Source organism: Chiloscyllium plagiosum, chromosome 3, assembly GCF_004010195.1.
Source record: "Chiloscyllium plagiosum isolate BGI_BamShark_2017 chromosome 3, ASM401019v2, whole genome shotgun sequence".
In the NCBI taxonomy this organism is placed as follows: Eukaryota; Metazoa; Chordata; class Chondrichthyes; order Orectolobiformes; family Hemiscylliidae; genus Chiloscyllium; species Chiloscyllium plagiosum.
Window position 1 is genome coordinate 71,083,062 of NC_057712.1, and position 13,673 is coordinate 71,096,734.

Below are 13,673 nucleotides of genomic sequence, written 5' to 3' on the forward strand. Positions count from 1 at the left end.
GGAAAGGAAGAAGCGGAGGGCTTTGAGTCCTTTGTGATGGGCGATGGAGGTGTATCCAAACGGACCCCACCACCAGGGATATATTTCCCTCTCCTCCCCTATTAGCGTTCCGAAAAGACCACTCCCTCCGTGACTCCCTCATCAGGTCCACACCCCCCACCAACCCAACCTCCACTCCCAGCACCTTCCCCTGCAACTGCAAGAAATGCAAAACGTGTGCACACACCATCCTCCTTACTTCCCTCCAAGGCCCCAAGGGATCCTTCCATATCCACCACAAATTCACCTGCACCTCCACACACATCATTTACTGCATTCGCTGCACCCGATGTGGCCTCCTCTATATTGGGGAGACAGGCCGTCTACTTGCGGAACGTTTCAGAGAACACCTCTGGGACACCCGGACCAACCAACCCAACCGCCTCGTGGCTCAACACTTAACTCCCCCTCCCACTCCACCAAGGACATGCAGGTCCTTGGACTCCTCCATCGCCAGACCATAGCAACACGACGGCTGGAGGAAGAGCGCCTCATCTTCCACCTATCGCATTTCCAATGCCCCTCCCCCAAGTCTCTCCTCCCTACCTTTTATCTTAGCCTGCTTTGCACACTTTCCTCATTCCTGAAGAAGGGCTCATGCCCGAAACGTCGATTCTCCTGCTCCTTGGATGCTGCCTTACCTGCAGCGCTTTTCCAGCAACACATTTTCAGCTCTGATCTCCAGCATCTGCAGTCCTCACTTTCTCCTTTATTTGATTCTAGTATAATAAGAATTCATTTGTTTTATATTATGGAATCTTATGGCTTAAGTCTTTCAGCAAATAACTAGAATTTTACATTTCTGCTTCTTAAAAATAGTTACTGGTCTTGACCGAGATCATTCCTCAAGAATCAAGTAAGAAAGGAATCTTGATAGAAACCTTGCTGAGAGATTATGACACCTTCCCCTAAGTGAATCTTCTTGTCTGGTTATACATTCCTCCATTTGCCCAGCCAATATCATGTCTCTCATTTAAGAATGTCAATCTCTAAAACTCATCTAAGCACTGTAAACATTTTCTAACTGAGCTATCTTCGCTGCTTTCTTCCTTGAGTCTGAACACTGAACAACCTTTCATCTGATTTTATTCTCTGTCTCAACTTATCATGCTTTCTTTCCTTGGTTCCCTGCTCTGTTATTCTCTCTAAGTTTATCTCTGCAAGTCAATTCCACAACCAGTAATCATAGCCATGTGACATTATAATATACATGATCTCACTACACCATCACACAATTACTGATAAGGCCTTCTCTCATCACTCTCCTGAATTGCTGTCCAATCACTTTCCCAACCCTTGACAATCCTTTCTTTTCTGTATTTAACTAAACAACAAGTTCACCTTCTCACATATAATTTCAGCTGTGTAGCTTTTGGCATTGAATGCCACAGCATTTCTACAGCTACTGCTAAACTCATTCACAACCTTAATTCCACCAATGATGCCACCATTCCTATTAATATGAGTACTCTGTCTCACTCTGCCTTTTCCCTGACACTGCCCTTACCTGTATTCCTTGAATTTTTTGGGACATGGGGTGAACAAAATAAATAGGAGCAGGGTAGATTGTTCAGCCCTTTGAAGTTCTCACTCAATATGATCATGAATGACATCCCAGCTCAACTCCACATTCACATATAAATCCCATATTCTTTTATTCCATTATCATACATTATCTCTATCCATCTCTGAATGAAAATATTATATGACTGAGTATCCTCAGTCCCTCTGGCTGATGGAATTCCAAAGACTCATAAGACTATGAGTGAATAAACTTATCTTCAACTTAATTTGAAATAGCTTGCCTCTTTTCAAAAACTGTGACTCATTGACCCAGGTAGCCAGCCAATGGAAATTATTCTTCCAGCATTTACTCTACTAACTTACTTAATAATTTTAAATGTCTCAGTTCCAGGGAATAAAGCTTCAGACTGTTCAATCTTTCCTTTTTGTCAATCCCCTCATCCCAGGAATCAGTACTTTGAGTGTTCATTGCACTCCCTCAAAGGCAGATCTTCCTCAGACAAAGGCACTTAAAATCTTTCCACAGAATCCCTGGCATGGCCTTGCCAAGACCCTATATAACGTAGGTAAAATTGGACTTCAGACAGATATTACAATCATTTTGTACTATTTGCTCTGGTAATCGCTTGCTCTACCAGTTTACCCTGGGTCAATTAGTCACAGTTTTTGATAAGAGGCAAGCTATTTCAAATCAAGTTGAAGATAAGTTTATTTCCTATTTCCTCTCATACTTCTCAAGCTCATCTTGTTCATGGCCTTCTGCTCTCTGCCTATTCCCACTAAATTACTGACCACATAAAACTTCTCTTCCTAAACCCCATATGAGCTATTATAGTCAATGGTTCTTTCTTTTCTGGTCACCTTTTCCCACCCCTTCAAATCCTCTTTTCTCTGCTCAACAAAGCCAACTCTTGACCTTTTCATCCTTGCAAACTACCGCACCATCTCATACTCCTTGAAAATACTGTCAACTCCCATCAGTTTCCATCTTCCCCAGATCTGAATGGTTGCAACTCCCCAATCACTAGTTCCACCCCACCATAAAAACAGCTCTTATCAAACTGACAAAAACATACTTTTGGAATGGGCTGAAGATAAATACTTCCTCCTCAATCTATCTTCTTGATGTATATATAGCCTTTGACATGATTAGTCACACCATACTCCCCAATCATTAACGAATGATTTTGATTCCATCAGCATTTTCCCATTGTTATTCATCCAGTTCTGTTAGAGTATCAATTCCAATTGTTTCTTTTTCCATTACTCTACAGTTACCTCAGATACCATCTAGCATCTATCCTTGACCCCTTGACATTTCTTATCTATGTAAACTCCTTCTGGGACATTATCTGACCATTCCTTAGAGGGTTCTGTTCATTGCTGCCTGCCAACAGATCAGAAACTTAACATGTGCAAATAGCAATGTTATATTTTAACTACTTCTTATTAAACATATTCATCCATCACCACTGACAGCTATCAAATGAGTAGATTCTCATTGAAACATGCAGGAAGATAGCAGCAGATCAGTAAGTTAGTCCCTTGGCTGATTTTAACTGACGAGAGAGAGTTCATGAAGCTGCCAGGACTAAATCTGTTCATCTCTCCTTTGTCTCCCTGAGCAATCATTCAACATATTCACCATTCTCTGCTTGTTGTAAATAAATCAAAATTATCTTTGAAGCTATATGTATACTTCCAGTGACTTGACATTTATCATCTCTGAGTAAATTGACTTTTTGTAAAAGCAAGGTGATTATTTGATAGTTATGTATCCCCTTTGCCCCTGTGTTGCTGTTATTATTGTTGTCAGATTTTAGTTCTTTACAGTACTTTACATATCATGAACTTGTTTTCAAGATTTTTCAAATTCCCTTTAGTTTATTTTAGATGTTTTAAACCATCGTTAGTCATGCTTCATGATGTTCAGTTGATAGGTAATAACGCAGTCTGGATTCAATAAGCTTTCACCAAAGAATAAATTCTCTGATTTGCAGGTCATGATGATCTGTTTTCTTAAAACATGTTTTATGTGCTGAGGAAGTCTGAGGTATGATTTTTGTCATTTAACCGCTCGTGGTAATAAACCTGAGCTGTTGGCAAAAGTCAACTGGTCCTTTTCCAGTTACTAAGATGGTGTTTTGCTTTGGTTTGAAATAATCGGATACTTTAATGCATTACCAAATGTAATGCTTTAGCATTTTGGGATAATGCTGTGAAATACATATCTAAATGTTCAAACATCTATTGTGTTATGAATAATTAAGAACAGTCAATGACGTGCAGCAGACCAGAACCAGATATCAAGAGTGAAGCAATTACTAGTTATTTTAAAGTAGGCACAAAGAAACTTCTGATGGTCTTTGTAAAAGCAAAAAAAAAGCTGCAAATATTTTTTCTTTGTTTATAGAGACTTGCAGGTAACAAAATATTTTTTTTTCTGAAGCATTGGCTTATCTTATTTTCTTTCACGTGTCATTGGCTACGAAATGTTTTGGCTCAAGTAATTTTTTTTAGTATTATTAGTGAGCTTCTTTGTTTTATGCAAAACAATTTCTTATCAGACTGAATTTGACCCTGTTCTTAGCCTTAAATGTAAATCTTTTTGTCTGAAGGAACATTTTGTGGTTAAAAATTATCTGTCAGCAAGGAACATTTTCATGGTGAATAGGCAGCAGATTTCACACCACAACTGGGCCAGAATTTTTGACAGCTCCCTCAAACCAATTAATGCTCGACAGCATTAAGTAGTTTGAGGTTAAAGGCCAATTATCTCAGCTCAGGACATCACTGTGGAGGTTCCTTTGGGTAAATATCAACCTGTTCAGAAACATATCTAGAGAAGATTGGACTTGAACTAATCTCTACTGTGCTGTAAGAGATTTCTACTTCCTCTGGGTTGATATTGTCTAAGCAACCTGTTCAAAAATATTACTACATACCTCTGAAGCAAGTAGGACTTGAATTCAAGCCTCCTTGCTCAAAGGTTGGGACGCTGTAACTGCACTGTCGGAACTCTGTTCTAACTTTAACTATTTTAAGCTATTCCATCAATGATCTTACCTTCAGAGTAAGATACCATATGGGGATATTCACTGATGAATGTACTATGTTCAGCATCATTTGAGACTCTTGAAACAGTCCATTCCTGCAAGCAACAGGTCTTGGACAACATTGAAGCTGATAAATTGTAAGGAATATTTGTACCATATAAATGGCTGGCAAAAACAATCTACATGAATATAGAGTCTAACAATCTTGACTTTACCATCACTGAATTTGCAATTTGCAATCTGAGGGGTAACATTACCATGAAAATGGATCATAATCTCAATTTATTTATGTAAGTACTGAGCCTTTAAGTAATTTTTAAATATAATTTCTGAACTTATGTGTTTTTTTAATGAAAGAAATACAAAAAAATTGCTGTGAATGTATGTTCAATGGTTGTCTAAAATCCCTGTATGTTCTTGTGAGTCCTGAGAAGGAACAATGGAATGTTGCACCTGAAACGTGTCAAACAAACTGCAAACAACAATGTTTCAAGGAGATGTGTCATTCAAATAACTGAGCTTGGACCTCCAATGGATTGTATCCTAGACTGAGGACATGATATGAGTTGAAAGGAAGGCACTTACATGTTGGAGACTTGCTTTTTTTTAACCTATCCAGGAATAAGCAAGGAAGGGTGGTTAAGAAACTAATTGCAACCACTGATCCCTATGTGCTAGAGAGTTGGTGAGCTAGCTCGCAGTCCAGGCTCTGCTGTGCTAAAACGTGTTAGGGAAGGGTATATCTGAGAACTTGCACCAGACACCCTTACATGCACAGAAAAAAATAAAGTCTCTCCCTCTGATATCTAGTGTTATGAACTAGGCCAGGCCCCCTGAAAACATTCCAAGACCCTAACTTTGCTCAGTGTTTTAAGCAGATGTATATTGGATATTCCAGGAGCAATGCAGTTGGCCCATACACTTAGTTAAAAAAAAACAGAATTTATTTGCAAGATTACCGAATGAAATACAAACAAAAGATAACAAAATGCAGAATAACTTAACTTATCCGAAAACTCAAAAGGTTATCCTAACTTAATGATGCTGTTCTAAATACTTGCAACAATCCCCATAAACACTTCTTGACAAACAAAAAGGAATAATCCAACAATGGTTTTTACAGGAGAGCTGTCAGAGAGAGAGAGAGGATCAGCATGGGTCTAGCCACTTCACATTCCTGAAGAAGGGCTCATGCCCGAAATGTCGATTCTCCTGCTCCTTGGATGCTGCCTGACCTGCTGCGCTTTTCCAGCAACACATTTTCAGCTCTGATCTCCAGCATCTGCAGTCCTCACTTTCTTCTAGCCACTTCACAACAACTGCCTGCTGAAACCAAACCAAAGCAGAGGAAAGCTGACCTGGGAAAACTGGCTACTCCCCTTTCATTGTACAAGTGTTTTTTTTAAACTTGAAAGCCTTTTCAAGCAGATCAACCCCAGAGAAAAAGGACAACACTACCATGTTAAAGGAGCAGCTTCATCACACTTCCCCCCTTAAAAAAATGAATCCTCAATATCCAAAGATGGCTTCATTTTAAAATCTCTTAATCTTAAATTGTTATTATACTACAACACTCTTATGGATTACCTTGACAATAATCATGCAAACATACACTGTTACATTCTGTTTCAGTCTGTTTTACACCCGCTACCAAATGCCTCCATTTCTCATTCAAGTCTCGACAATGCATCAGCAATCACGTTTCCTCATCCTGCCACATACAAATTTTCAAGATGAATGGCTGTAACAACAAGCTCCATCTAAACAGTCTGGAATTTTTGTCCTTAAATTTGTCCACAAACTTTAATGTGTTATGATCAGTGTATACCATTGTCTCAGATGCATTACTGGTAACATAAACATTGAAATGTTGTAATGCCAATACCAAGCTCAAAATCTCCTTCTGAACTGTCGAATATTTCTGCTGATGAATGTTCAGTTTGCTGGAGAAATAACCGATAGGTCTTTCTATCTTCTCATCGTCCTCCTGTAAGAGCACAGTGCCAACACCCAGGTCACTCGCATCAATAGCCACCTTGAATGGCTTTGCATAATTAGGTGTGGCTAACATTGGAGCAGTGGTTAACACAACTTTCAGGCTGTCAAATATCTTCTGACAGTTCGCTGCCCATTGAAAGTTCTTGCCCTTCTTTAGCAATTCAGTGAGTGGAGCAGCTACACTGCTAAAATTTGGGACGAATTTTCAATAAAATCCACTCAATCCCAGGAATCGAGGTACTGCTCTTTTTGTCAATTGTATGGGAAACTCCCAATTATCTTTGGTTTTGCATTCTGAAGGGCCATTTGTCCATGTCCAATAACATGACCCAGGAAGGTGACTTGGGCTTTGGAAGTTTTAGCCAGGTTTATCACCAAACCTTTCGGAGCGACGCTCCTTTATCAAGTGATTGTGGAGGGCTCGATCGTAACACAGAATTTATAGCAAAAATTTGCAGTGTGATGTAACTGAAATTATACATTGAAAAATTGATTGTCTGTTAAGTCTTTCATCTGTTAGAATACAGTGATAGTTTCACTTCTTTCACAGTTAACAGCTAACCCGAGAATGCAACTTTAAAACAAAGGGTTTTGTGATTTACACATGAAAGAAGTGAAACTATCACTGTATTCTAACAGATGAAAGGCTTAACAGACAATCAATTTTTCAATGTATAATTTCAGTTACATCACACTGCAAATTTTTGCTATAAATTCTATGTTACGATCGAGCCCTCCACAATCACCTGATAAAGGAGCGTCGCTCCGAAAGCTAGTGTGCTTCCAATTAAACCTGTTGGACTATAACCTGGTGTTGTGTGATTTTTAACTTTGTACACCCCAGTCCAACACCGGCATCTCCAAATAATGCTTTGATTATGTTATCCTGGAGCATGCGTTCACTCTTCTTTTGAACTTGGGCGAACTTTCAAAGGTTATGCCAAAAGGATGTTGCTTAGTCAGAACAGCATCTCCTATATCTACACAATGCACGATAGTAATAACACTTTTGGGTCATTTTGATTTTCATCTGGAAGGTAACATAATTTTTGACAACTTCCTCATTGTCCAATTTAATTTGAGGAATGTCCAATTCAGAATCCTTTGAATTTAGTTCTTTTGTCTGTGTTGTAACTAATAACACAGTCTCGTTTGGCTTTCCTTCCCTGCCAAAATATCTTTTGAGCACATTCACACGACATACTCTGTGAGATTTCTTTCTAAGTGGAGTCCTGATCAAATAGTTCACTTCACTCAATTTCCTCTCAACTTGATAAGGTCCACTAAACCTTGCTTTTAAAGGTTCACCTATCACTGGCAGTAACACTAACACCTTATCCCTGGTAGCAAAATTGTGAGTTTTTGATTTCTTGTCTGCTTCCTGTTTCATTGTCCACTGTGATATTTTTAAATGGTGTCTAGCCAACTCCCCTGCTCTATTTAATTGTTCCCGAAAATTTTACGTATCGTCCAAATATGTGTCTCTGAATTCTGACTCACCAATTTCTCCTTAATCAATTTTAGGGTTCTCTCACTTCATGCCAAAAAACCAATTCAAATGGACTGAATTTGTCACTTAATTTGGTGCATCTTTAATCGCAGTACTCTTTTCCCAGTCATCTGGATAGTCTTAACTATAAGCCCTCAGCATGGTCTTTAATGCCTGATACTACCTTTCTAGCACTCCCTGCAATTTTGGATGGTATACAGTGGATTTGAATTGTCTTATTCCTAAACTGTCCATAACTTCCTTGAATAATTTCAAAGAGAAGTTTGACCTTTGATTTGATTGTATTTCTGTGGATAGGCTGTGTCTAGTGAAAAGTTTGTGTAACTTCTCTGCAATTCTTTTAGCTATGATATTACATAACGGAATAGTCTCTGGAAATCTAGAGGACACATCCATTATTGCTAATAAATACTGATTCCCACTTTTTGTTTTATGTAATGGTCCAATGAAACCAATTAAGATTCTTGGAAAAGGTTCCTCAAATCCAGGAATAGATATTAAAGCTGTGGTTTTCCTGACATATATGACATGTCTGGCAAAGTTCAACTACATCCTTGTGCAGTCCAGGCCAGTAGAAAGCTTTTGTTTTTTACCTTGCGTTTTTCTCACTCCTAAATGACTCCCTACTAGTAGTTCATGCGTTACCCACAACATTTCCTTTCTGTAACCCACTTGTAATACGACTGGATGAACTTCTGCCCATTTCTCATCCGACTGAATATATTATGGTCTCCATTTCCTCATTAAGACATCATTTTTAATGTAATAGCATTCAGGGATACATTCAGACTCTTTTTCCATATATGCCTTTTGATACAATCACTTTAAGTTTCATCTTTCTGCTGTAACTGAGTTAATTTATCTGAGGTAAAAATGCCTGCTTTGTCATCTATCTGCTCCTGGTTTGTGTCGACCATCTGATCAAACAGGGTCTCCTCTAATCCCACTTCAACTTTCCTATTTGTACTCTTTGATCTCTCCTGTTTCAACTAGTGACTTTGTGATCTTGTTATCAAGAAAAATCCCAGGATATGTGTCCTGCAATAGTTCAGTTGCCTATGTTTCCACTGGCGTTTCAACCACAGTAGGTAGCACTCCCATCTGTGAACCAGTTATATCGTCAGCAAGGACAAATTGTATTCCTGGAGCTGAAGGTTTGCCCAATACTCCTACCATGATTCTCCATACTTCACTGGACACTCTAACCTCACTTTACATAAAATAATCATCTAACTTTTTGGCTCACCATGAATTCCCATTACTAGCACATTTTTCTGGCAATAGTCCTTCAGAGGTACATATCTCCTCATCTTTCAACATCACAGTTTGAGAGGATCCTGTATCTTTTAAGATTGAAATCTCTTTATCTGCTGCTCCTGGCCTATGTGAGTAATCTTTATCTTTGCAGTTTTATGGTTTAAGAAAATCTGGCACCTTTAAAATCTATTCCTATATTCCTCCTTATTCAACCTCCGACCATTCTGGTGCGGCATTTTAGCTTCCACTGTGCTTTCTGTTACCACTTGATAAAAATTCACTGGCTTATCCTTTTTCCTCCATCTGGCCTCCCAGTTCTTTTCCTAACCGACAAACACTGTGATTTCATGTGGCCTATATTAGTGCAATGAAAACACCAGAGTTTTTTAGCTTCTCCTTCCCCTTCAAGGGTTTCCTTTTTATCCTGTGGTAAGTTATCCTTATGACCTTCACTGAGATCTACCTTGCCATTTCCACCTGAGGGTTTCTGTTTCCCCAATTTCTATCACTGATGGAATGAAATTGAATTTGGAAGCCAAACTTTGATTTATGGACCAACTTACAATCATCAGCCATTTTAACTGCTAGTCTTTCCGTTTTAAATCTGCTCTTCCACATGAGTTCTCTTTAATTCAGGAAGTGAATTTTCGAACTCCCCCAAAATAATCATCTATGAGCATCATAGGTTTGCTCTATTTTTAGTGCCCTTGCAACCTATCAAAATTACTTTGTTTGATCCTTTCAAATTCAATGTGGGTTTGACCAGGGTCCCTCCTTAGATTCCTGAAACGTTGTCTGCAGGCTTCTGGCACAAGCTCACATGCACTTAAGATGGCTTTCTTCACCTCCTCATACACCCCAGATATCTCCCCTGACAATCATGCAAATACCTCACTAGCTGTACCTTCAAGTTTTGTTTGGATCAAAAAAACCCACATGGTCACTGGCCACTGGATTTGTTTAGCCACCTTTTCAAATGAGATGAAAAAGGCTTCCACATCCTTCTCATCAAATTTAGGCAATGCTTGAATATATTTAAACAGATCCCCACCAGGCCTTTGGCTACCATGGGTTTGCTTATCCTCACTCTCTTCCTCAGTACGCTTACCTTCAGCCTTCACCTCCATCCTTTTAGGTGACTTTCCTGTCTAAGTGCCCATTTATGAAGTTTAAACTCCATCTCTTTCTTCCTTTCTTCTCTCTCCTTTTCTCTCCTTCTCTCTTTTTTTCCTTTTTGCTCTGCTAAAGCAATTCATTCTTTTTCTCTTTTCTCTGCTTTTAACGTGATTCAAACCATTTCATTTCTGCTGTTCTTTCCTTGGTCTTTTGCCTCTAACACAAGTTGCTTCCAAAAGATTCTGATGGCGCTTCCTGCAAATGTAAATGCTGTGGTGCTGCTGTAATTATCTCTCCTTTCCTTATGGAAGGAGGCAGCTCCAACTCAAAATTGCCAACTAATTCCAGCAGTTTTTGTAATTCCATTCACCTTTTGTAAAACCCCCAAAATCACTTTTTCCACCCCCCAGAAAATGCTTCATGATTGGAAGAGCCATTGCTATCCCACGCAATGTTTAAACCAACTGAAATCAACACCCAGAACAAATTACACCAAAATCTACCACTCACTGCCTTCAAGTCAGCAACGCTAATCCCAAATCGGAACTATAGAACAAATCCTGCAAAGAGCCCCCAGATTGTTTTGGATCAGACAAAACATTTCAAGGAAACAGCCCAGACCATAACTTTGCCAGCTGTTTTAAGCAGGTGTAAGGTGGAGTCATGTTGCTGCTGTATAGGACTTTGGTTTGGCCTCCGTTGGAATATTGCATGCAATTCTGGTCTCTACCTATCAGAAAGATGTTGCTAAACTTGAAAGGTTCCAGGAAAGATTTACAAGGATGTTGCCAGGGTTGGAGGATTTGAGCTACAGGGAGAGGCTGAACAGGCTGGGGCTGTTGTCCCTGGAGTGTTGGAGACTGAGGGGTGACCTTATAGGGGTTTACAAAATCATGAGGGGCATGGATAGGATAAATAGACAAAGTCCTTTCCCTGGGGTGGGGGAGTCCAGAACTAGAGGGCATAGGTTTAGGGTGAAAGGATAAAGATATAAAAGAGACCTAAGGGGCAAACTCTTTCACACAGAGAGTGGTACGTATGTGGAATGAGCTGCCAGAAGAAGTGGAGGGGGCTGGTACAATTGCAACATTAAAAGGTGTCTGGATGGGTATATGAATAGGAAGGGTTTGGAGGGATATGGGCCAGGTGCTGGCAGGTGGAACTAGATTGGGTTGGGATATCTGGTTGGCATGGATGGGTTGGACCGAAGGATCTGTTTCCATCCTGTACATCTCTGTGACTCTATGGCTATATGATGCAGCTGGTAAAAACACTCAGTTTTAAACAAAACAGAATGTATTTGTAAAATTACTGAATGAAACAGAAACAAAAGAGAACAGAATACAGAATAACTTAACTTATCCGAAAACCCAACTGATTATCCCAACTTAATGATGCTGTTCCAGATACTTGCAATAATCCCCATAAACACTTCTTGGAAAAAAAAGGAAAAATCTAACACAGGGTCTTACAGGAGAGATATCAGAGAGAGGGAGGATCAGTGTGGACCTGCTTCTTTGGGTCCAGCAGCTTCACAACAACTACCTGCTAAAACCAAAGCAAACCAGAGAAAGTTAAAGGTCATACCACACCAGGTTATAGTCCAACCGGTTTACTTGGAAGCACTAGTTTTCGGAGCACTGCTCCTTCATCATAACAACATAGGTTCCAAAATGTCTGGGGTTGATCTAGCACTTCCAAGTAAATCGGTTGGACTTTAACCTGGTGTTGTGTGATTTTTAACTTTGTACACCCAGTCCAACACCAGCATCTCCAAATCAAAACCAGAAAAATGCTGAGCTGGGGAACTGGCTACTCCTCTTTTATTGTACAAGTTTTTTCTATAAACTTGAAACCCTTTTCAAGTAGATCAACCCCAGACATTTCAGAGCCTGTGTCTTTATGACTTGCTGAAAAAGAAACCAAGGACAACATAAAGGAGCAGCATCATCACACAAAGAAGTCAGTGTTGAAGAAATCTGAACATAATTTTTTTGGTGAACTACAGAACCAGGCTTCTCCAACCAACTGCTCAACTGCCAAAATCATCATCCTTAGTAACTTTTCATAACTCATTCATCACAGACAAGCCAGAGGCAGATTTGTGTATTCCATAATGTCAATTTTCCTTTTACACTGATCGCTCATTTCTGATCCATTTGTACATATGTAGTATTTTATTATAATTTATTGTATTTTAGTCATTAAAAAGCATACCTTTCTTTATCTCCAGAAAACCTGGTCAAGTTGACTCCTTCAAAAACATAGGTAAAAACAATGACTGCAGATGCTGGAAACCAGATTCTGTATTAGTGGTGCTGGAAGAGCACAGCAGTTCAGGCAGCATCCGAGGAGCAGTAAAATCGACATTTCGGGCAAAAGCCCTTCATCAGGAATACAGGCAGAGATCCTGAAGGGTGGAGAGATAAGTGAGAGGAGGGTGAGGGTGGGGAGAAGTGTTCTGAGGCGGAAGATGAGGTGTTCTTCCTCCAGGCGTCTGGTGGTGAGGGAGCAGCGGTGAAGGAGGCCCAGGACCTCCATGTCCTCAGCAGAGTGGGAGGGAGAGTTGAAATGTTGGGCCACAGGGCGGTGTGGTTGATTGGTACAGGTGTCCCGGAGATAGTCAAATTTGGGTTGGGGAAAGGCATCCAAGAGGGAATGGATCCTTTTTAAACCAATCTTGTTCCAAAGGAGGGATTGAATAATGAAGGGGAGCCAGTTCACCCCTCCTCACCTGGGAGTATGACCATTAGAGAGCATCGTCTTTTGAATTATAACTCATTGAGGCCCCTCACCTCGCAACTGGCCATTCAACATTGAGCAAGATGTTAACTGGAGCAGATATATACATACTGTAGCTTCAAGAGCAGTTTAGATACTGGGATGTTTGCAGTAAGTAGGTCATCCCCTGAGTGTTTGTAATAGAGGAAAACCAATTGGGACCATAAACTCAAGTTCCCAGTCATTCTGACTGGCATCAACATAGACGGACTGACAGTCTTCGAGAGAAAGTGAGGACTGCAGATGCTGGAGATCAGAGCTGAAAATGTGTTGCTGGAAAAACGCAGCAGGTCAGGCAGCATCCAAGGAACAGGAGAATCGACGTTTCGGGCATAAGCCCTCTCCACCCCCACCCCACTCCGGCCTATCACCCTCACCTTAAACTCCCTCCA